This window comes from Lathyrus oleraceus, chromosome 1 (assembly GCF_024323335.1).
Source record: "Lathyrus oleraceus cultivar Zhongwan6 chromosome 1, CAAS_Psat_ZW6_1.0, whole genome shotgun sequence".
Taxonomy (NCBI): Eukaryota; Viridiplantae; Streptophyta; class Magnoliopsida; order Fabales; family Fabaceae; genus Lathyrus; species Lathyrus oleraceus.
In genome coordinates, this window is record NC_066579.1 from 278,890,756 (window position 1) to 278,913,121 (window position 22,366).

Here is a 22,366-nt window from a genome sequence, read left to right on the forward strand (position 1 = left end):
AAAAGCGCTTTATAAGACCCTCTTATTTTAAATTTTTTAGGTATACCTTAGACAGCGCTTTTGAAAAGCGCTGTCTAAGCCCCACCCCCTTAGACAGCGCTTTGGCCAAAAGCGCTTTCTAAGACCCTCCTATTTTAATTTTTTTAGGTATACCTTAGACAGCGCTTTTCAAAAAGCGCTGTCTAAGCCCCCCCCTTAGACAGCGCTTTTGCCTAAAGCGCTTTCTAATCCCCCCCTTAGACAGCGCTTTTTACAAAAGCGCTGTCTAAGGTATACGAAATTTTTTGAAGCTTTTGTTTTAAACCACATTTTTTCCAGGTTTATAAACAAGAATTTCTACCTGTTTTTAACCAGATTTTGACAGACAATTATCACATTTTATATATGCCATTTTGGCCTTTTTTCTACCAATTTTTGGCTAACAAATATATATATACCAATTCAAACCAATTTTGCCTTAAATGTATCAAAATATATACAAATTTATGTACACATTTACAAGTCATAACATATACTACAAATGTACACATTAATTACACAGCTTTATCATGAATTGACACCACTCCTCTTTGATTTCGTCCACTTGATCCTTTGTATAAAATGCACACTTGAATTCATCAAAGTACTACATAATAATATAACATATTTTGAATTAATTCCAACTATTTAATTATATGAGATATGTGTAAATATAAAAATAACTCATAAGTTAGAAATACATACATCGGTGGGAATCTTTAATCGGCCCAAAGCAAGAGTATCTCGCATAAACCTCAACATGAAATACCCGCAATCTATTTGATTACGTTGTTGAGGACACTACATATGAAAAAAAAATATGGATTATAAATCCTAAGTTTTATCAAGTGTCATCACTAATATAATAAAAATGTGGTAATTAAAAATATACCGCCACTTTAATCCATGTAATGGAGTTGGCGCCCCTCCTTGAGGTTTGGATATCTCGTTGGGCCCGAAAAGCTTGTAGGACGCTAATAAAATAAAAATGAAGCAATTAGAACAATTCACATAAACTAAGAAAAATTTTGAACATTCTCACTTACGTGTCAATTAGGACCTTCATATCCGGGTATGTTGTCCAATCATTTCCTAACGAGTCAAGATAATACACAATTTCTCGGATAGGATTGATTGCGAGCAACAACCAATGTCCACTGTAATGATTAGGCAAATGTTAGATGGTAACTTGGAAAATAATTATAATAGATGAATTTAGAATGAAATGCTAACCCGGTATTAAACGGTATAAAAAACAACTTCTCCGCATCTTTATTGTCCATGAGGATCCGAAGAACGTACTCCGTCACGGTATCCGGTCTACTTAAGATTAAACCTAAGTTGACGGTCGCGGGTGCTAAGAATCCTAATGACACGTCCAAACCATTGGGGCACATCAATTTGTCATACAAAAACCTAATATAAAAACATCATTAACACCTCTTTTGAAACATAAAGTAAACCGGATTAACATAAAGTAAACATCATTAACATAAGTTGTTTAATTAATAAAACAAAGTAGACCGGATTTACCTAATATATGTATTGACAACGGTGACGTCGATTTCTTCATGACTAAAAACTTGCATGAAGTCTTCATTACCAATCATTTGGTCGTAATCAAAGCCGAAAATCCCTACCTCCATATGTACAGTCCGAACACCTCCGGTCGGTATATCGGTCATCTCTAGAAATGTCCTGAGGCACGACCTATACTTGGTGGTAGGTTTTTTCCTAGCTACGGTCTTCTTAGCACCAGAACTTTTTACCCGTGCGGAGGCGTTGCTAACCTCGTTTTTTTGTTGTGCGGAGGCATTGCTAACCTCATTTTCTTGAAGCTACATGTCATATAAATAGTTAGATCAAATTAAGAATGTAACAACTTCCATGAATATATGTCATATAATTGTATATTACCTCTTTTCTTGAAACCGTGGACTCGGTATGCCGTGGAATCGCATTATCTTTTGATTTGGATTTTGTGGGAGTCTATTTAACATAACCAAGGAAAATATGTAAGTAAAATTTTAAGCATAAATTTTAAACTTTGAATATACACATTAAAGTTAACATAAGTTTTAAGCATACCTCATATCCTACGCATATGAGGTTTGTCGGCCATGCAACAAACGAACCTACTGCTTCGTGCACCGTTGTTGCATCCGAATCATCGCTAGGATATGGTAATGCTGCATTCGGCTCAACTGCAATATCAACTGATACCTTCAAACATCCAGCAGGGAGCTCTCTAGTGTGGAGTAATACTCCGCTAACGTTAATTACCTCATCACTTTCATTTGTTATATTACAAGAATCAAACTTTTTCTATTACAATATACCTATAACTATACCTATAACTATATTAGAGTTCGTTCAATCATTTTATGGGAGAAATCTTGTTCCTTTAAAATGAAAGTGAGATGAACAACACTTTCACAGTTAAAAAGAAAAAAAACTACCTATTCAATCTTCAAGTATAATCACTAAGGAAACATGAAGTTTGAACAATATTGAACATCTAAATCCAAAATGATATTTAGAGTTTAAAGTCAAGTAGACACAGACACTGTAACAAAACAATGTATGAAATTTAATACTACCTACCTACCTTTTTATTTCTCATTCAGTTAGGGTTGGCAATTGAGCATCAACAGTGTATTTTACAAACAAAAAGAGCAAGCATTGAACCAAACAAAATAACAGAGCATGAAAAATACTGATGAAGTTATTTACAAAGAATAATACACTAAACTCAGTCAACAAGATTATGCACATTCTCAACATTAGTAAACTACCGCAAGATTATAAACATTCTCAACAAGATTATAAACATTCTCAACATTCTCAACAAGATTATACAGTAGAAACGAAGAAATGAAGAAATATTGAAGAACATACCGCAAGAAATGAAGAACAGTAGAAACGGAAAACGAAGTCAACACCCAAATGTCGAGACACGTACGATTCTTCAAACACGTTCAATGATTGAAACCGAAAAATGGAAGTGTATTCGTGTTCGCTGTTATGGTTTTCGCTGTTAGGGTTTCAACGTTCGCAGGAGGGAAAACAAAAGAACAGAGAACGAAAATAGAAATGGAGTCTGAAATTTTATTTTAATTAGACCTTAGACAGCGCTTTTGTGGAAAGCGCTTTCTAAGGTATGCCTTAGACAGCGCTTTCCAAAAGCGCTTTCTATACCCCCCCTTAGACAGCGCTTTTGGTTTTAATTTTTTTTTTAATTTAAAGACTTTAGACAGTGCTTTATCAAAAGCGCTGACTAAGGTCTATATTTAAAAGCGCTTTCTAAAAGCGCTGTCTAAGGGGGGGTCTTAGACAGCGCTTTTAGAAAGCGCTGTCTAAGACCCCCCCTTAGACAGTGCTTTCATTATTTTTTTGGAACATTTTCCGTGTTTTATTTTAATTTTAACCTTAGACAGCGCTTTCTTTTAAAAGCGCTGTCTAAGATGCGCTGTTAAAAGTCATTTTTGGCGTAGTGGAGCCAAAATAGGGTTGTAGTTAATTCCACCACATGTACCAAGAAGAGGCACATTGGAGAATTCACCACAAGAGTCAATAATTTGAACACCTTCATAAACACGATTGTACCAGAGATATCATCATTAGTGAGAGACATAAGTCTCGCAAACCACCGTAGACATCCCTTGTTCTCCTTGAAGGCGAGCTCTGAGGCAAGTGTGAAATAAACCACTTGTACAACTGAGGCAAACAACACACAATGGATCCACCACCTTTTTCATTCCTCATATGCAAAGAGAAATAAGTGTCACCCAACAGAGTCAGAACGAGATTAAGAGAAGAGAAAATCCTAATAGCGCTCACATCCACAAAGTTGTCGATGTTGAGAAATAACACTAGCCCATAGATGAGAAGTACAAATATGGCTTCAATGGCGTCCTCACTCATGGCCTTCCCAAGAAAAGTAGCTTGTGCAATCAGAAAATCAGATGGGAGACCTTGAATTCCACCTTTGGTAGTCATATGAGCGATAATATCAGATACATCTATGTGAAGCATGTCAGCAATCTCTTCAGAAGACGGAACCCTCTCCAAACCACTGAACGGTAACTGATCTAGAATAGGTATACCCATATGATAGGCATACTCCTCAAGTGTAGGAAAAAGTTGGAAATCCGGAAAAGTGAAGCAACGATACAGAGGATCGTAAAACTGCACTAACACACTCATCAGACCTTCATCCACCTTGGTAGAAAGAATAGACAGAAGCTTCCCATGGCGAGATTCGAACTCCAAAGGCTCTAATACATAAGATGTCAAACTCCTTAACTCTTTCAAGTCGGGTTGTCTGAAACTGTACTTCTTCGTATTCCTTCTTTGCTTATCCATGTCTGAAAATTTGCAAATAGACCTCTTAAGTTCCTTGAAAATTTTTCATTGTTGATGATATGGATGCATATGAATGCATGAATGCATGGATGCAACAATCACACTCAAGGATCAAGAAAGTCATACCACACAAAGGTTACGGGATGGCTCATGTCATCATCAGTATCAATCATCCATTTTGGTGGATTATGATTTCCACCTTATCAACACCCAAGTTCCATTGATATTGAGGATATACGAGAACGGATCAACCGTGAATCAAGGGATACATTGAACATAATGACCATTTCTCCACCAACTCCGAATCCAATGTATTTGAAGCTTCAGTTGACGATGACAGAGCGAGAATCCTTGACAGACGACAATTAAAGAACAAAGTCTTGTCAGGATGCAGTTACTTGTCAAATCCCTAATTTTTGCCTAGATTGCCCCAGGGTGAGGTACTCAATCTAGCGGGATATATATATTTATTTTTTATGTCTCTAATTTTTGCCTGGACCTCCCTTTCGGGTTTTCGATCCACCGAGACGCTCAGTTTTGCCTAAGCTGCCCTTTCGGGTTTTCAAGTTAGCGAGCTATTCTGTTTTTATTTTTAGGCAAAGTATTTCTTGACTGCATCTGAATGCACAGGACGAGTGAAGTCCTCCCCGTCCATAGTTGTAAGCAACAAATCCCTGCCTGAAAAGGCCCTATAAACAACATATGAACCTTCATAGTTTGGAGTCCACTTGCCCCTGGAATCGGGCGGGAAAGACAAGACTTTCTTGAGCACGAGGTCACCTTCTCTGAACACACGAGGCTTGACCTTCTTATCAAAGGCTTTCTTCATCCTTTACTGATATAAGTGACCATTGCACATGGTAGTTAATCTGTTCTCTTCAATCAAGTTCAGTTGGTCATAACGACTCTGAACCCATTCAGCCTCAGTCAACTTGGCTTCCATCAAGACTCTCATCGATGGGATCTCGACCTCTACGGGGAGCACAACCTCCATGCCATAAACAAGGGAGAAAGGGGTTGCCCTTGTTGAAGTGCGGACAGATGTACGATAGCCATGCAAAGCAAATGGCAGCATCTCATGCCAATTTTTGTACGTAACAACCATATTCTGGATAATCTTCTTCATGTTCTTGTTAGCAGCTTCAACAACCCCATTCATCTTGGGTCTATACGGAGAAGAATTATGATGTGCAATCTTGAAATCGCTACACAAATCTTTCATCATCTTATTGTTCAAGTTAGATCCATTATCAGTAATGATCTTGTCTGGCACACCATATCGACATATGAGCTGGTTCTTGATAAACTTCACAACCACCTTCCTGGTCACATTTGCATATGATGTCGCTTCAACCCACTTGGTGAAGTAATCAATAGCTACGAGAATAAAACGGTGACCGTTCGACGCCTTTGGTTCAATCATGCCAATCATGTCAATTCCCCACATGGAGAAAGGCCATGGTGAGGAAATAACATTCAGAAGTGTCGGGGGAATATGAATCTTATCCGTATAAATCTGACACTTGTGGAATTTCTTCACATACTTGTAGCAGTCAGACTCCATTGTCAGCCAATAGTAGCCTGCCCTCAACTTCTTCTTTGCCATGGCATGTCCCTTGGAATGAGTACCAAATGAACCCACACGGACTTCAGTCATTAATAGGCCTGCTTCGTGTCTATCCACGCATCTGAGCAGAACCATTTCAAAATTCCTCTTATAAAGCACATCACCATTAAGGTAGAAACTGCCAGATAATCTCCTCAAAGTCTTCCTGTCTTTAACAGATGCCCCAGGCGGGTAAATCTGACATTGGAGAAAGCACTTGATATCATAATACCATGGCTTATCATCTTTCACTTCTGCAACTGCAAACATATGAGTTGGTCTATCCAAGCGCATCACGATAATATTGGGAACTTCATTCCAATACTCCACCACAATCATTGAAGCAAGCGTAGCAAGAGCATCTGCCATCTGATTCTCATCTCGAGGAATATAATGGAAGTCAACCTCAGTAAAGAAAGTTGAAATCCTCCTCGCATAATCTCTATATGGGATGAGGCCAGGCTGATTTGTCTCCGATTCACCCTTAATCTGATTAACAACAAGGGCCAAATCACCGGAAACATCAAGATGTTTGATCCTCAGATCAATACACTCTTCCAAACCCATAATACAGGCCTCATACTCCACCATATTATTCGTGCATTTGAATGTTAGCCTTGCTGTAAAAGGAAAATGTGTGCCTTGAGGAGTAATAATCACTGCCCCAATACCATTTCCATACTGATTAACAGCGCTATCGAGCACCATACCCCATCGGGAACCAGGCTCCGGTGCTTCATCGAGCCTAGGCTCATCACAATCTTTCATCTTCAATTACAGAATCTCCTCATCCGGGAAGTCGTACTGCACAGACTGGTAATCTTCAATTGGTTGATGTGCCTAGTGGTCAGCCAAGATACTACCTTTAATATCTTTTTGAGCTCGATACTCAATATCGTACTCAAATAACAACATCTGCCAACGGGCAATCCTCCCAGTTAAAGCAGGCTTCTCAAAGATGTACTTGATGGGATCCATTTTGGATATCAAGCAAGTTGTATGATTCAACATATACTGGCGTAAGCGTTTTGCAGCCCAAGCCAAAGCACAACATGTCTTCTTAAGCCTTGAGTATTGAGACTCACAATCAGTGAACTTCTTGCTCAAGTAGTGTATCAGATATTCTTTCTTTCCTGATTCATCTTGCTGACCAAGGGCACAACCCATGGAATCATCAAGCACAGTCAAGTACATGATCAATCGTCTCCCTTCAACAAGCGGAGACAGAATCAGAGGCTCAGACAAATACTCTTTGATACTGTCAAAGGCCTTCTAGAAATCCTCGGTCCAATCATGACGTTGATCTTTCCGGAGGAGCTTGAATATAGGCGCACATGTGGCAGTCATGTGGGATATAAATCTAGAAATGTAATAAAAGCGGCCAAGAAAACCTCAGACTTGCTTCTCTGTTTTAGGCGCGGGCATCTCTTGTATTGCTTTGACCTTGGCAGGATCAACTTCAATACCTCTTTCACTGACGATAAAGCCCAATAACTTTCCGGAACGGACTCCAAATGTACACTTGTTTGGATTCAAGCGGAGCTTGTACTTCCTCAAACGCTGGAAAAGCTTCAACAAGTGTTCTACATGTTCAACTTCCGTTTTCGACTTCGCAATCATATCATCGACATACACCTCAATATCCTTGTGCATCATATCATGAAACAAGGTAGTCATAGCGCGTTGATACGTGGCTCCGGAGTTCTTCAAACCGAAGGGCATCACTCGATAACAGAATGTTCCCCAAGGTGTGATGAATGTTGTCTTCTCCATATCCTCGGGTGCCATTTTAATCTGGTTACAACCGGAAAACCCGTCCATAAATGAGAAGACGTTGAATTTAGTTGTATTATCTACCAACATATCAATGTGTGGTAGAGGAAAATCATCTTGTAGACTAGCTTTATTCAAGTGACGGTAGTCCACACACATTCAGACTTTTCTATCTTTCTTAGGCATGGGCACAATATTGGCCACCCATTGATGATATGTAGAAGTCACCAGAAACCCCGCATCAATTTGCTTATGAACTTCTTCTTTAATCTTCTTTGCCATATCAGGCTGAGTTCTTCTGAGCTTTTGCTTCACAGGAACACACTCAGGCTTCAACGGCAGGAAATGTTGCACAATATCAGTATCCAGACCAGGCATGTCTTCATACGACCAGGCAAAGACGTCGACATATTCTCGTAGCAACTCAATCAACCCCTTCTTCACAAACTCTTCAAGGAGTGCCCCAATTTTTACTTCACGAATGCAATCTTTAGACCCCAAGTTGATTGTTTCCAGATTCTCAAGATGCGGCTGAATGATCTCCTCCTCGTGCTTAAGTAGACGGGTAATCTCATCAGGAATCTCTTCAACATCATCTTCTTCTGCCTCAAATACAGGGAACTCAAAGATGGGAGATGGTGTTGGATCATTATGTTCAATGGGTTTGATCAACCTGCATAATGATTTTTTGTATAAGAGATTTCAGAATTCAAACAAGGCAAATCATTATGCCTTTTTTTTGTAAGTCACGATTTTGTGTTGTAAGAGATTTCAGAATTCAAACAAGGCAAATAATGATTTTATTGTAAGTCACGAGCATGGAATCTCGGTTAAGAACCACCCAAAGGGAGTGAACTATGGTTAAACCTGACAATCATGTTCTAAAAAGGGTCCCCATAGTCATCATCTCATCTTTGGGATATTATCGGATAAAACGACTACTCGTATTCCAAAAATATTCTCAAGAGAGACTCTCATGAGTGTAGTATCGCGTAACAATCGTATCAAATCTTACATTTGAACGACCTCCGCACTACGTCCTAAAATAGGCCAAGATGGGCTAGGTATCTAAGGTTGTTGGCTTCTAAGGTTTATATTGGAAAGAGTAATGCCTAACCACGACTACTCGTCTGACATTATTGATCCCAATAAGACCTCCACCAAGTGAATGAGCTTGCAAGTCAACTTGCTAAGGAATAACTCCACATAAGTCAACAAGACTATGCCATTCTCCTATCATAAGTGCACTCGAGTTCGGGTATAGAACTCATCTCACAAGAAACCACCAAGCGTACAAGCAATTGATATATCAAGCAACTCATACGTTACAAACAATACAGTCATCCCAAATTTACACGAAAATATGTCACCAATAAATATAAACATACAACACATATAAGCAAAAAGTAGGCTAAACCCAACTAGGAAGATCATCCCCAGCAGAGTCGCCACTTTTCTGTAGCGGGGTATTCGTTACCTTTTGGTTTATTGGCTAAACCAAAAGTAAACATAAAATTCGAGTCGCCACCGCACTTTTATTGGTCCAAAGAAAAGGCTAAAAAGAGAACAAAAGCCAGGTAAGAAGTTTTATCAAATCAAAAACTAATAAAAATGTCAGAGATTTAGGTAAGGGCGTTGGTTATGAAATGGGAAGGTTTTACGCACCCAAAACATCCTTAGTACTCTAAGGGAACCTCTTTTTGCAAATGTGTGTTGTAGGTTGGTATTTATGAAAATATGTGCAGGAGATTGGGGGTGGGGGGGGGGGAGAAAAGAATAGATTATATTTACAATTTTGTTGTTTGAATGGATGAACCCATTGCCTACGTACCATCTTAAAGGTAGGATCAAAACCTCGTAGTTCGGGGTAAAAATCTCAAAAGATTGGTGAATTGATTTGTCAAAAGCCTTAAGGTATTTTGTTATCAAAGGGAGAAAACTCAACCTAAACCAACAATCCACCATGTGAGGAGAGCTTCAACATACTAGTGAGGGGTTAACCCTATAATAAGTATGGAAGACTAATAGTCCAATCACTGAGGATAAGGTGAGGTTTACATCAACCACCATGATAACCCAAACCTATGGCTAATGTTTATGAAAAGTTTTAACATAGGTGGCCACTGGAACCACAAAAACAACTTGAAGTGAGTTGTATTTACAAATTATACTATTTACAAAAATGAAGTCAAAGTTGAATTAAGGTTTATTCATAATCAGTATTAATGAAAATATTTTGAAAAGTCAAAGGCACAAGGCCTAGGTTTCTAATTTGAAACAAAGTCAAAGTTTGCACAAAAAGAGTTTGGCTTGGGTTAGAGTGGGGAGAAGAAGAGAAGGGCTAGTCCCAAAGCATACAACGATAAAGAGAGAAGATAAAACCCTTGGAGTTCCTTTTCTTGAAATCATAGAGATGATTCAAGATGCTCATTTCCTTTGGACTTAGCAAATAACAAGCAATCACAAAATATTTGGATTCAAGCTCCTAGGATCTCCATTTGGCTTGTCCCTCTTAACTTGGCTACTCATGGCAATGATCCTTCTTACTATCTCAAGATGGAATCCTTATCACACAAGAGCAAACATCAAAAAGTTCACAACACAATAAGGGGAATAGACAAAGAAAGAGTTTTGGAAAGGAATTCCTTTGAAGTCAACTATGAAATTTAGCATTCTAAAGGCATGAGGCCTAGTTGCTCTTCAACAAGTTTAGCATTCTAAAGGCATGGGGCCTAGTTGCTATTGAACTCCTTTAAGCATAAGCATGTCCTAATTCTAATTCCTTTCTCCTTTATGCATTTGGTTCACACAAACAAAGACAAAACAACCAAAAAGAAACAATATATTTATATACAATAATGAGCTCAAATAAGCAAAAGGAAAATGATATAAACATAAAATATGTGCTCAAGAGAGCAAAGGGAAAAGCAATATGAATAAATGAGCAAGAAAGTAAATTGTATTAAAGTAAATTACAAGGAATTAAACGCTCGAATTAAAGTTAGTAGTTAATATGGTTATGTTAGTTTGTCATAAGACAATTTAGTGCTATGTTAAGCAATCATAAGTGGACTATTGTAGTAGTCACACCTATCTGAGGCTGGTCAATAAAACTATAGGCAAATAAACACAAGTTAGAGATCATGACTAGTAAGTCAAGCTCCAAAAACTTGCCATGCCAAAAGAAGAGAGAAAGGCCTTGTATGGACTTTAGGTTTTTTGCTTGACCAAGAAGCAACCTATCTTGGACACAAAGCAACTCACTTGATCTTGGATCAATTTGAGTTTGATTTGGATCAAACAAGGTTAAACCTCTCATTTGTCAAGACCAACCATAAGACATTAACTCATTGGCCAAAATAAAAAGAAATGAGATGAAAATGAAATGAATGGAAAAAGAAATAAAGTGTCAAACATAATTGGTCAAAAGTGAATCAAATCATCATCAACCAATGCTAAACAGAAGAGAAATGAAGGTTACAAGTCAACAAGTCAAACATATTTTTTTGGTATTTTTGAATTAAAAAAAAATGCAAAAATAAAATGAGCAAAATATGGTCAAACCACAAATTCAATTCAAATCAACTTCAACAAGTCTAATTAAATTCTCATAGGTCTAACATGGTCAAACAAGCTTTGACAATTTTTTTCAACAATTTTTGAAGTCAGAAACTATTTAAAAACAATTAAAAAAACAATGAAAAATAACACAAATGAATTAAAGTGTCAAATAAATCTCAAATCAATTAAGAAATTGATGAGACTATTTTTCATTGACTTATCATGATCCATGTGTGTTAAGAAAATATATTTGGAATTTTCAAATATCAAAAAGTATTTTAAAATGAATTAAAACTATTAAAAACCAAATAATTCACAAAAAATATTAAATGAAGTCACAAAAATAATTAAAAATCAAAATACGAAACTAGATTTTTCAAGATATTTTTTGGCATTGGTCTCATATTTTTGTGACTTCAAATAAAATATTTATGAATTTTTGAAAATAAAAGGAATTAAATGAAATTAAAACAGAAATAAGAAAAAGAGGAAAAAAGAAATAGCGCGCTTGGATCATTTCATTAAATGACGTGGCCATGATCTAAGGGTTCAGAGGCGCGGTCACATGTTGATCCTTGGTCAAGCGCGCAACACATGGAATTAAAATAAGTCAAACAAATGAAAGTCCATGATTATAACGTTTGAGCCAGATCTAATGATCTTGAAGCTTCCACGTGGGTATGGTGGTGGAAACCACCATCTTCTTCGGCCAGACAACTGATTCCGGCCACCACGCGCAGAGATTCAAACTTCAATGAAAATGAAAAAGCAAGGTATCAAAATGAAGCTGAGGTGATGTACATCACCCCTGTAACCATGGATTCTCCTCAAAGTTCCTATTTAAAGAGAAACCTGAGCTTGAAGATCATGGTGTTTGATCTGAAATGGCACGACTTATGAAATTAAGACCACCACTGGCCTGCCTCATGCATGAGGACTTCAGAAAACAACAAAAACCAAAGCAATTCACATCATATAGCAAGATATAGATCAAGAAAAATTGAGGTTCTACCTCTGAAATGCAGCTTCAAACAACACGAATTCTCCAAGCTTTTGATCCAATCTTGCTCTAGAAATGTGATGGTGAATGCAGGGTTAAAGAATTAAGACTTGAAGATCAACTAATGATGTTGAAATTCAAGCTAGAAATTGAAAATGAAAACTGAAATTCCTTGAGGTGAGGGATTGGTTTTCAATCCAGCAGTGTTTCAGATCTCCTTCAGGTTGATTTTTGAATGAGCATGAGCTTCTATTTATAGTTGGAATGGATGCAAGGTGGTGTTTGGCTCGTGTGCATGAAACTTGGATCCTTCACGCATGGGCCTGTACAGGCGCGTGCAAAGCCCAAGAATGAATGGAAATGCATGCTGAGATCAAATGTAGTTGAATTGGACGTGAACAAGAGGCTGCACAAGCCTGCATTCCAAGTTATCATGTGAATTGCAAAAATGAGCATAAACATTAAGCTCTTCGAAACTCCCACATGGAAAATCCAAAAATGGTCATGTGACTAATGGTTGGAAAGCTCTTGGAATAAGGAACAAAAGTCATGTTGAGAAAAAATTTATTTGGAGTTTGGAAATTTATGAAAACGGGCTGTGAAGTTTGGGGTACAAAACATGTCTAGGTCCCCTTTGAAATGTTTTACCAAAAGCAAACAGCTTCAAGCCCTTCTGTTTCACTGATGCAAGTCTAAAATGGAAAAACCTCCAAAGTCAAAGTTGTAGATATTTTCAAGGTGATAAAGTTAGACTTAAATGTTGTATCATTTGGATTTTTAATGAGAAAGTTATGGGCACATGAAGTTGGACATTTTTCAAATTCAATGACTTAGGTCCAAAGTGACCTATAATGTTTTGTATTATCACATGTGATTCTTTTAGGATTATGAAATTTTGTCCAACATAACATTTTAAGTAGACATCTTAAAATTTCCAATTAATTTGGTCTCACCTAAAAATCACAAAAATTCAGGAAGTTAGGTCCTTGGGAAGTTGACCCAAAATTAGGGTTTCAGCCAAAATGACCTATAATGTTTTGAAATGAATGATTACCTTCCAAGTTTCAAATATATTTTTGATGAACATGAAAGTTGTTCATATGGTTCTTAAAAACATTGTTTCGCTTGGGGTCATCTTCATTTGACAAACACATCACAAGTTATCTCTCAGTGATCCTCAGTTTAGTCAGATGACTTGACTGGTTAACTTCTCAAGGCCAAACTTCAAATATTGATGAATGAATGATTGAGGATAGTTGCATAGGCTCATATATGCATAAAATAATGAATGAAAGAACTTCCCTTGATTAAATTTGATCATAGGTTGAGGTTGCTTCATGGGCAAGGCACAGTCAATGCATAATTGAATTAGGGTTTCCTTGGGAAACAATCCTCAAGCCCTTTGGGTTATCTTGATCAAATTGGCAAATTTAGATACTTGGGAGACATATATGATGTTTAGGAGCTTTGTGGACCATTTTCATGCTTTTTCTCATCCTCATCTAGCCACTTCATTGAGCTTAGGAGCCTCCTAGGAGCATGGGAGCACATGATCACTTGAGCTTCAAAACAAAAAGAGTTAGTGACATATTTTTGTGATTTTGGTTAGTAAACAAAATAAGAAAAGCAATAATGTACAATACAAGCAAGCTTGGTGGTCTCAAACCACTCACATAAGTCCCGACCCTAGGGTTAAGGAGCCAAACATGTTGTGATTCTTGAGGCAATGCATTGAGCAATGTTATGATGCCATGAGGGATCTTAGGGTCAAAATTAGGGTCTTACAACAGTGTTCATCATTAACAATGGATACATGAAGGGAGGTATTGACAAGACCCTATTTCTTAAGAATTAAGGAGGAAAACTCATGGTAGCCCAAATATATGTGGATGATATTGTGTTTGGTGGAATGTCAGATCAGATGGTCAAACATTTTGTTAAACAAATGCAGTCTGAATTTGAGATGAGCCTTGTTGGAGAACTAACCTATTTCGTTGGGCTACAAGTCAAGCAGATGGAAGATTTTATCTTTCTATCTCAGAGCAAATGTGTCAGGAACATTGTTAATAAGTTTGGCATGGAGAATGCAAGTCATAAAAGGACACCTGCTCCTACACATCTGAAAGTCTCCAAAGATGAAAATGGTGTTAGTGTAGATCAAAGTCTATACAAAAGCATTATAGGAAGTCTGCTATATCTCACAGCAAGTAGACCTAACATTGCCTTTGTTGTAGGTGTTTGTGCTAGATATCAAGCTGAACCAAAAGTCAGTCACATAAACCAAGTGAATAGGATACTGAAATATGTCAATGGCACCAGTGACTATGGGATGTTGTATACTCATGGTTCTGGATCTATGCTGACTGGATACTACAATGTTGACTGGGCTGGAAGTGCTGATGATAGGAAAAGAACATCATGAGGATGTTTCTTCTTGGGGAACAACTTGACATCATGGTTTAGCAAGAAACAAAATTGTGTGTCCCTATCCACTGCTGAAGCTGAATACATAGCAGCTGGGAGTAGTTGTTCTCAACTGGTTTGGATGAAACAAATGTTGACTGAATACAATGTCACACAAGATGTCATGACATTGTACTGTGACAACCTGAGTGCTATAAATATTTCTAAGAATCCTATTCAGCACAGCAGGACAAAGCACATTGATATTCGTCATCACTTTATTAGAGAACTAGTGGAAGAGAAAATCATAGCCCTGGAGCATGTTACTACTGAAATGCAATTAGCTGACATATTTACAAAGGCTTTGGGTGCTAATCAATTTGAATGCTTAAGAGGGAAATTAAGGATTTGTATCCATGAGAATTTATAGCAATTAATTTGGAGTGGAAAAGGTAATAAAAATATTGCCCCATTTATGGTAAATCATTACCTAGTATTGGAACTACCATCTATAGCATTTCTACACGCAACCTCAGCACAACCACTTCCATCTTCATCAAACTGTATCGACCATCTCTGCTAGGGAAACAAAGATTCTTTCACAATCTCAACAAGATGTCACAACATCCTTCATCTTCTGGTTCTAAACCTACTCACAAAGCAAGAACACCCTCCATGGATTTTCTGAATGAAGACATTTTGGAAGTGATTCCCCTATCAGTCATCCCAGGAGACGCCCCTGGTCCATCTTCCACTGCAGGAAACACTCAAGGTAACAGTTCTGATAACCCTCCCTCTAAGGATGACATGCATTATACTGATCGTGTCATTAGGAATCTGGTCACAAGGATCCTAAATGAAGGACAATCAGTCAAGGTAGTTTCGACTCCTCTATCTAGAAGGGACCCCTCACCTGAGGTGGAACCTCACAATGAGAAAGATGATGATTCATCTAGGTCAGAGAAAGATATTGTTGCTGAGGGACTGTGTTCTTTAGGGAAAACCGTGCCTAGTAAGAAATCTGTAGATGCTTCTCAGAAGCATGACTCTGGTAAGAAGGTGATTGACTTGGAAGAAGAAAACTCAGATGATGAAGATGACACCTTGCTTCATCACTTGGAGCCAAGGGTTTCTAAGAGAATGAATACCAGGAAGGGGAGGTTTGTGGCTGAGATGATGACAGCCAGAACTAGTAAGAAGGCTACTGTTGTAGGTCCTTCAAAGTCATGGAGTAAAGTGGAGGTAAAGAAGAGAAAGGTCAGAGAAAGTTATGAGTCAGAGGATGATGTTGAAGACAATGTCCCAGACATCTCTCCTGTCAAAAAGCAAACTGTTAGAAAATCTCCTGCTAAGGTTGCTGTTGTGCATTTGGATAACATTTCCTTCCATCTGGAAGATGGTGCAGCCAAGTGGAAATTTGTAATGCAGAGGAGAGTAGCTGTGGAAAGGGAACTGGGAAAGGATGTTGTGGAAGTGAAGGAGGTTATGGATTTGATCAAGTCTGCTGGTTTAATGAAAACAGTTAGTGGATTACCCCAATGTTTTGAAGGTTTTGTTAAGGAATTTGTGGTGAACATCCCTGAGGATATTGCTGACAAGAACAACAAAGAGTTTTGCAAAGTGTTTGTTAGAGGAAGGTGTGTAAGGTTCTATCCAACTATGATCAATAAGTTCCTAGGATGAGGAATAGAAGGTGTTGTGGAATTAGAGGCCACAGACAATGAAGTCTGTAGGAAAATCACTGCTGGACAGGTCAAGGAGTGGCCAAACAAAAAGCATCTCTCTGGTGGCAAATTAACTATGAAGTATGCTATCTTGCATAAGATAGGGTCAGCCAACTGAGTACCAACAAACCACATCTCAAAAATCTATAATGCTCTTGGAAGGATAATATATGCTATTGGAACCAAGCTTAACTTTGATTATGGAAGGTTCATGTTTGAACAAATTGTCAAACATGCTTCCACAAATGCAATGAAGCCGCCAATTGTTTTTCCCTCAATAATTTGTGGGATAATTCTAAGCCAGCAACCTGGTATTTTGAGCACAAGTGATATCCCTAGTAGAAGAAAACCTCCATTGTCAGTTCATTACAAGTTATTTGAAGGCAGTCATGTCAATGACATTGTCATGACATTTGCGATGAAGAAGCCAGCCTCTCAAGGTGGCCTGATTGCTGAACTGAAAGAGACCTGTAAGGAATTGGAGACTAGGATAAGGGTGGCTAAGGCTAGGAAAGAAGCTTTAGAGGTTCTTATTAATAGCTTAGAGAAAGGAGATATGGATAATGTTGGTGAAGCCAAGGAAACAGATGCCCACACCTCAAGTGAGAGGTCTGAATCTCAAGATAAATATAGTGGCAGTTCTGGATCTGAAGGTGAAGAAGATGCTAGCTCCTTAGACTGAGTTATGGTGAAGATGGTCCCTCTGGGATGATGATGTTCTGGATGCATTAATGTTTGCTGTTTGCTGTTTGTTGTTTTTTTGGCAGTCTTGTTTGATGCCATGATGTAATTTTTGGGCTCTTTGTGATTTCTCTGGATATCTTTTTATCTCAGCTGATATAGCTGTGTATAATTATGGTTCTGTAACACCTGGCATTTTGTTTTAACATTTTATATGTTATAACATTCCTTGTGACATTCTATGTTGGAGTAATGGACATTTATTTTGTCACATTGGTCTCTTTGGTCTATTTTAACTAAAAAGGGGGAGAAGTTGATATGTGGAGCGCTGCAGTTAATATGTGGATGTTAATATGTGTTGAAGTAGCTAGGCTAAACAAATGACAGCTGATGTTGAATAGAATAATGTTCTGTATTGTATAGGTGATGTTGAAGGAGATGTCAGATGAGGTGATTCTGAATGATATAGGTGTTGTTGAAGGAGATGTCTGTGTTGAATAGACTTAGGGGGAGAAGAAGCACATATGTGTTTAATGTGTGTTTATTACTAGTTGCTATTATAGCTAGTAATTGTGTGGTTACTACTTCTGCTGCTACTTAACCACTGATATGTTTTTTTACTCTTGTGAACAAATGGATTGATATATGTTTTAGCCAAAATTTGCCAAAGGGGGAGTTTGTTGGTTCTTGTGTTGGCAGCAGTTGGTAAAACCTAGAATGTTCACAAGTTGACACATGTGTTGTCTTGACATGAGATAACATGTACCTACATGATGTTTAAAATGTGATTATGTAGGATTTTACTAAGATGTCAGACCCGATGTCATGACATCTGTATACAGAACATTCAGTCTGAATGTTATGTATTATGTGATTGCGTTTTTAATGCAAATCTGTGTATGATTGATGAGATGATTGAACACGCTATCAATCAGTAATTAAAACTAGATTTACTTATTTTCCAAAGAGATCTAATCAACTGTCATGAGAAGATATGAATGGAAAACAGTTTTAGGGTTTTATTATGTCCAAGCCAAGCCAATTGCTTCTATAAAAAGGACATGGAAAACCTGATTTGATACACAAGAAATAACGAACGAAATATTGAGAGAGAATAAGGGTTTTAGTCTTGTGTGGTCGTGTGAATTGTAAGCCATTCAATTCATCCATAGATGATTGAATTGGTCTGATTTTTGAGTTGTAATTTGTCACTCTAAGCTTTGAGGCATGAGTGTGTGTTTACTTGTTTGAAGCTTTTATGTAACATCAAGTATGTGTCTTTGAAGAGTGTCTTCTTTTCATTGTAATTCTTGTTTTATATCACTGTTGTGATTGAGGGGGAAAGAGTAGGATCTCATATCTAAGAGTTCTTAGGTAGAAGTCACATGGGTAGAGATTAGGTGAAAAGACTGTAACTTGAAGTTGTTTACTGAGAGTCTTTGAACTGATTCTATTTAGTGGATTTCCTTCCTGGCTTGGTAGCCCCCAGACGTAGGTGAGTTTGCACCGAACTGGGTTAACAATTGCTTGTGTCTCTTGCATTACTGTTCTTTATCTTTTATCCTGTTTGTATTGTTCAGATATTAGTATCGTGACATTACCTTCAACATCTCATATCTGATACTAGAATTTCACTGTAGATACTTAGAAGTAGCATTGCTGAAGTAAGTAGAAACTAGCTCTTGGAGTTACTTTTTTAGTTTATCGCTTTGACTAATGGTGCCTTTCTCTCGTCATGTAACATCAGGTTGAGGTATAAACGCTTGAATTGATTCTTATGTCGTTTATGTTTGAATTTGAGACTATTCATGTTGTTGAGATTTTCTAAACTGTTATGAGTTGAGTATTATGAACTCCTTTTGCTTATGCTATAATGTCAATATTTATGAGAATAGATATTGTGAGTTACAACATTATTAATTAATTACTTTCTTAATGATTATGCTGCGATGACACCTTAAACATCAGATGAGTTGGATGTCTTTTCAACATTCCAAGTACATATCGAATGAGTTAGATATCATGTAAACATCCTACATAAAAATGTGTATATTAAACTATTAAGTTGTAACCCGTGTTACGGAGTAAGTTATGTGTATGATGCGAGTGACACCCTATGTGATCATAATTTCTATTAAAATTATGTGTTAAAATTGTATGTGGGGTTTAGGGTGTTACATAGTGGTATCAGAGTAGGTCAGTCCTTCCGACCATGTTGTTTTAATTATGTTTGTTCCCTAGTATGTGACATGTGTGTGAAAACAATGTCTATGGTTGTTTTGTTTTCCATTTGCAGGTTGGGAATGAAACAAGTTGGGGAGAAGCGTATGCTTATCTTGTATGTTCAAACTATAGAAAGCTTGGACATCATATTACTGCATGTGAGACTACAATATTGGCTAGTTCGACTGTTTTGAGAATGTTTTGCTCTCCCTAAACCCAAATAGAGGTCGGATTCGAGGATGGTGTCGGTTAGCAAAACGGTGTGATCCTTGAGGGAAGACAGTCAGGTGTTCTCGTGGTTGCTTCCTTATAAGGGGAAGACGATGTTTTAGCTAGAGATGAGCCAGTGGTGTGTTGAATATTTTGACGAATTGGTTGGATTTAAATCAAGTTTTTACCAATTGTTTTAATAAGTCGATGAAGTTTCTTGAATCCAAAAGGGATGTGGATTCAAGATTAGTGTTTGTTTGTCCGGACGGGATGTCTTTGAGAGAGAACGATCAAGTATTGTTGATATTTGCTTCTCAGAGAGTGAGGAGAAATGTGTCAGTTAGTGATATGCAAGTGGTGTGTGATTCCTGATGTTTTCCTGAAGATATATATGACTTACCTCCAGATCATGAATATGAGATCAAAGGAGGTGAAGAGTTGATGTTTGTATCTTATAAGCACGTGAGAGAGTTTGTGAAGGATGGGGCGCACATGTTTGTGATGTTAGCTTCATTGGAAGCCAAAGGCAAGGGAGTAGTTTGTGATCTTCCTGCAGTGTGTGAATTTCTAGAGGTGTTTCCTGAAGAAATCAGTTATTTAACACCAAACTGAGAGATTGAGTTTACTATTGACTTAGTACCCAGTACTAGTCTTATTTCTATGGCTCCGTATAGAATGTCTACTTCTGAGTTGAGCGAGCTGAAGAAATAGTTAGAAGAGTTACTAGAGAAGAAATTTGTTCGACTAAGTGATTCTCCTTGGGGTGCACCGATATTGTTAGTGAAGGAGAAGGATGGTATCATGAGGTTGTGTTTTGACTATCGGAAACTAAACAAGGTGACAATTAAGAATAAATATCCTCTTCTGAGACTCGGTGATTTGATGGATCAATTAGTCGGTGCTCGTGTTTTCAGTAAAATTGATTTGTGGATGGGTTACCGTCATATTCTAGTGAAACCATAAGATATTATGAAGACTGCTTTCAGAACAAGATATTGGCACTATGAATATTCTGTAATTTCGTTTGAAGTGTCTAATGCGCCTGGAGTTTTCATGGAGTACATGAATAGAATTTTCTATCTGTACTTAGATCAATTTGTTGTGGTATTTATAAATGATATCATTATATATTCGAAATATGAAGAAGGTCATAAGGAACATCTGAAGGTGGTGATACAAACGTTAAAAGATAACAAGTTATATGCCAAGTTAATCAAGTGTGAATTCTGGTTGGAGAAAGTGAGTTTTCTCGGGCACATGATTTTGAGTGGTGGTATTGTTGGTGATCCTTCAAAGGTTTATGTTGTGTTATAGTGGAAGACTCCAAGGTCTGTTACTGAGATTAGAAGTTTCCTTGGGTTAACTGGTTATTATCACAGGTTCATAGAAGGTTTTTCGAAGTCGGAAATGCCTTTGACTCAGTTGACTCGAAAGGGTCAAGTTTATGTGTGGGACATTCCTTGTGAAGAGAGTTTTATAGAGCTCAAGAAGAAATTGACGACTGATCCAGTTTTTATTGCACCGAATCCGATTGAGCCGTTTGTAGTGTATTGTGATGCTCCGGAGATGGGTCTAAGAGGTGTACTTATGCAGAATGGCCAGGTGGTTGCTTAAGCTTCTAGACAATTAAGAGTTCATGAGAGAAATTGTCCTACACACGACTTAGAGTTAGCAGCTGTTGTGTTTGTACATAAAAGTTGGAGACATTACCTCTTGGTTTCAGATTTGAAGTGTTCAATGATCAGAAGAGTTTGAAACATTTTATTGATAAAAAAGAACTGAATATAAGGTAGAATAGATGGCTTGAGCTGGAATTCCTTACACATGTTAATGTTGATGACTTGAGATTTAGAGTTGATTGAGAAATTCAGAGACATGCGTTTAGTATAGGAAGAGACCCCTAATAGTGTGAAGCTGGTTTGTTGAAATTTATGAGTGGTATTCTTAAAGAGATCAGAGAGGGTCATAAGTCCGACGTGGGATGGGTTGACCGACTCATGTTAATCAATCAGAATAAGGGTGGCGACTTCAAAATTGATGAGAATGGTGTCATGAGGTTCAGAAACATGGTTTGTGTACCAGATGCACCCGAGCTTGAGAAGAGTATTCTTGATGAGGGTAACATAAGTGAATTAAGTGTTCATCTCGGTGCCACTAAGATGTACCAAGACTTGAAGAAGTTGTTTTCATGGCCTGGTACGAAGAAACAGATAATTTAGTTTGTGTATGCTTGTTTGATCTATCAGAAATCAAAGATTGGACATCATAAGTTGTTAGGCCTGATGCAACCATTGAGCATTCCAGAATGGAAAATGGGATAATATTTCTATGGATTTTGTGATAAGTATACCTAAGACGACGAAGGGATGCGGCTTCATTTGTGTGATTGTGGATAGGTTGACTAAATCGGCTCAGTTCCTACCGATGAAGATTAATCATTCCTTGTAGAGGATAATCGAGTTGTATATTAAGAAGATTGTCAGTTTGCATGGTATTCCTTCGAGTATTATGTCAGAGTGAGGTTCAAGATTTTGGAGAGTTTTCACAAGGAATTGAGTACCAAGTTAAGGTTTAGTTATGCTTACCCTCCGCAATCGAACGGTCAAACAGAGAGGACTACCCAATCTTTAGAGGATTTGTTGAGAGATGGTGTGCTAGAACAAAGAGGTGTTTTGGATAGCTACTTTCCTTTGATTGAGTTCACTTATAATAACAGCTTTCATTCTAGTATTGGAATGGCACAGCTTGAGGCTTTATATGGGAGGAGATGTATGACTCCTTTGTGTTGGCGTGAATCGGGCG

General features: G+C 37.7%; 1 long non-coding RNA gene across 1 annotated transcript; it reads right to left on the reverse strand.

Moving 5' to 3' along the window:
* Positions 1-440: 440 nt before the first annotated feature.
* Positions 441-820, reverse strand: LOC127115671 (uncharacterized). The gene is made up of 2 exons (XR_007800839.1): positions 724-820; positions 441-625 (listed from the first exon to the last, which is right to left on the reverse strand). It is a non-coding gene; the product is annotated as an uncharacterized LOC127115671 (long non-coding RNA).
* Positions 821-22,366: the final 21,546 nt, after the last annotated feature.